A 4,179-nucleotide genomic window follows, 5' to 3' on the forward strand; every position below is an offset into this window, starting at 1 on the left:
ACGTTGTACACGAAAATACGAACCCTGGCGGCCACTAGACGAGGCTCTAGAGGGTTCGTATTTTCGTGCACAGCGATACCGGCTGATGCCGATAGAATTGATGGTTGAAAATTTTTTTTACATCTTTTATTATGTAGATTTGTACGTAAACGTAATTTTCTTTTAGGTCTTGCATTTCTCAAATTTTGAGACCGATATTTTATGTATAAAAAAAATTGGAACGTTAAAAAAATGTCGAGGTTCAGAAAAAAGATAAAATAATTTTCAGTGAAGTTCCTACCAAAATGCAGTACCTAAACGTACTTTATTGTACTCTAATACATTTTCCAAAGTTTCAGCTCGATATTTTATTTATAAAAAAAGTTCTTAGGTTTAAAAAAACATTCAGTGAACTGAAAAAGTGAGGTCGGTAATATAGGTATTTAGCTGTGTCACATGCCCTTAAATCACCGTAATAAATTGAAAATCCCTTAAAATGAGAAAAATAGGATGAAAATTGCTTAACACCTTTTAAAACATCCTCAAATATTTAAAATGCTTAAAAATCTGTAGAAATCTCTTGAAAATTTTTTAGAGCTCTTGAAAATTCCTTGAAATTTTAAAAATACCCTGAAATATTTCATATCCTTTAAATTCTCATGTTAAATAGCTGTAATTAATTGAAAATGCCTTGGCATCTTTTAAAACTTCCTCAAATATTTAAAATCCTCACAAATCTTTTTAAATCTCTTGAAATTTTTTAAAGCTCTTGAAAATATCTTGAAATTAAAAAAAAACCATGAGATACTTCAAATCCTGTAAAATCTCATACTAAATTATTAAAATCATTTAAAAATTCATTTAAATCTATTAAAATGTCCTAAAATATTTCAAATCCTTTAAAATCATATACTAAATTATTATTACAGAAATTTCAAAGAATGAAAAAAATTTTAGAAGGCTTTTTTTTTAAATTCGAATGTAATTAAGAAATCCTAAAAAAAAGTCCTAGGCATTTCAACAGATTTTAAAGGATTTGAAAAATTTATGAGAATTTGAAAGATTCCAGTGAATTTTTAATTGATTGCAGCAATTTAATATGAGATTTTAAAGGATTTGAAATATTTCAGGGTATTTTTAAAATTTCAAGGAATTTTCAAGAGCTTTAAAAAATTTCAAGAGATTTCCACAGATTTTAAAGCATTTTAAAAATTTAAGGATGTTTTAAAAATGTCAAGGAATTTTCATCCTATTTTTCTAATTTAAAGGAATTTCAAAGAATTTTAAAGAAGTAGTTTAAAAATCTTTAAAAAAAAAAGGTCAAGGTATCTCAAAATATTTTGAAGCTATTGCAATATTTGAGAGTATTTTAAAATATTCCAAGGAATTTCCAATTGATTACGGTGATTTAATATGAGATTTTGAAAGATTCAATATATTTTATGAAATTTTAATAGATTACAAGGAATTTTTAATTGATTTCAATAATGTAGTATGATATTGTAAAAGATTTGAAATATTTTAATAATTATTAAAATTCTTTGAAATTCCTTGCTATAATTATAATTATAGCAAGGTTGTTTAAAAAAAATTCCAAAGTATATTAAAAATCTGTACAAAATGTCAAGATTTTTCGAAAGATTTTGAAGGATTCGAAATATTTGAGAGTATTTTAAAAGGTTCCAAGGGGTTTTTAATTGATTACAGTAATTTAATATGAGATTTTAAGGGATTTGATACATCTTAGGATATTTTACTAGATTCCAAGGAGTTTTCAATTGATTTCAATAATTTAGAATGTGATTTAAAGGATTTAAAATATTTATGGTATTTTTAAAATTGCAAGGAATTTTCAAGAGCTTTGTAAAATTTCAAGAAATTTTAAAGGATTTTAAATATTTTAGGCTCTTTTAAAACATTTCAAGGAATTTTCAAATATATTCAATAATTTAAAGCAATTTCAAAGAATTTTAACTATTTTTTTTCTCAATTTTTCTGGTTGAAAGTGGAACTGCTTTGTTAAAAATTTAGTTTTCTTTTGGTTGATGATTTATCAATTTAGTTGACAAAATTTGTTTTCTGAAAATTTAACTATTTTGTAGATTTTTTTTTTATTTTGTTTAAAAACTAATTTCTTTAAACTACAAGAAAATTATACTTCGTGGAAAATAAACTTCTTGCGTGCAAAGCTCATGTATTTAATTAAAAATGCCTTTTTTTCTTATACAATTCAGCCTTTTGATTAAAAATTTAACGTTTTGTTTTAAAATTTTAATATTTTGTTTAAAACAATTTTAACAAATTTTGTTTGCAGAAAACTTATTGTTTTAGTTGAAAATTTTAATATTTGTATTAAAAGTTAGTCAACTATTAATTAAAATTATTATTATATTTTATAATTATAATATTAACATTAATAATATGTAAAATAGTAATAATACTCATAATATATACGCCTGAAAAACATAATCTCAAAATTAACTCATGCATGAAATGACGAATCACGCGAAACATTAAATTCGCCAGTTTCTTCCATTTGTTTCAAATGAGGATGGAGATATAAATAAAAGACCACCGAAGTCTTCCGAAGGTATCAGATCGACAATCATCGTACAGCAGAAAACCGAAGTCGAATCGTGCATTTTCGGCTTACACACGAACTCACAGTGGTAATCATGCATCTTCTGTTTTGCGGTTCCCAAACGGTAGGTATGGTGGGGGTAAGTTTCATCCACGATCTGGCAGCTCTGAAGCAAACAGACAAGTAGAAGCAGCCGCCCCATACATCGCCCCCACTTTTCTGTTTTCTTACGATTCGGAGGGGAATTGTCGGTCAAACTAATCCCACAGATGGCGCTGCCAACAGTAGGTCTGCCTTTTTCATTGAATTGCATTAAAAAAAGCAAAAATAATTTAAAACTTGATGTTGTTTGCAAATAAACAAAAAATATATGTATGAAAAAATAAGAGTAACTATTACTAATTATTAAAAAAAAAAGTCATAAAAATATGTAGTTTAATACGAATAAAATTTAATGGTAAGTTACATTTTGAAAGCAGATCGAATTTCATATTTCCACGATTTATTTTGCGAATATTATTGATTTTATTATTTGTTCTAATTAAAAAAAAAAGATATTAATTGTTGAAATTATTAACGTAGCTAATGAAAAAATGATTTAAAACGTATACATGATCAGAAGAAATAATAAAAAATATATCACTTATATCCAATATAAATATATAATAATAATTAAAATATGTAAGACTGCAACTTGAGTTGCAAAGTAAAGAATCTTTGTACCTTTAAAGTATTAACAATTTCAAGTTTTGAGGGAAATATTTTTAAACAGTAATATTAATTTGAATTAAAATGTTTTGAGGAAATAATTTGGTAAATAGTTATTGACAAGACTGATAAATAAGAAAATGGATATAATATTATTCAATATAATGTATATATTTAATTAAATTGAACCGAACGTCATATATACATTTATGCAGTTCAATAATTTATTTATTGCTTAATCTTGAAAGCTTTCTTCTCGCCAACCTCATTTCTAAAATAAAGAGACTATAAGCTATTAAACTCTATAAACAAACGTACTGTACTCATGACGCACAATTGGAGGAAATGCATTTTTGTCAGTCAAAAATGTTCAGAGCCTTCAATTTTTTGCGATTTTAAATTTTTTGTTTTATATTAAAGATTATTAAATTCTATAGATCTTGACTTTACGAACTTTTGTTTCCTCTATTTTTTCATTAATAATTTTCCCACTCAAAGCATCGAAAAACTAAATTTTTTTATATAACAATTTTTTACGTTTTAATAACTGATCAGGAAAACTTTATATCGTCTTGAATGAATGCTTAGAAACTCATAGAATACAAATAATGTGCTTATTAATCTATTTATTTGTTATAAACCAATTTTATGAACAAATTGACCAATAATCTTATCATCGGTAAAAAAAATGTTTGGCTAAAAATGCTTCACATTAATGTAGGAATTACATTTAATAACAAAAATACTCTAAAAGTTTATAATAACCACTGTGATAAATTGAGTATGGATAATTTTCAAATAAAAATTTTTTGAACATTAAATGACGTTTTTAACCAAATTCACTACGTCAAATCACTCAATGCAATGTTACATTGAAAAAATACGATTTTAAAAATATTGATGAAAAAATA

This window comes from Belonocnema kinseyi, chromosome 5 (genome assembly GCF_010883055.1).
Source record: "Belonocnema kinseyi isolate 2016_QV_RU_SX_M_011 chromosome 5, B_treatae_v1, whole genome shotgun sequence".
NCBI lineage: Eukaryota > Metazoa > Arthropoda > Insecta > Hymenoptera > Cynipidae > Belonocnema > Belonocnema kinseyi.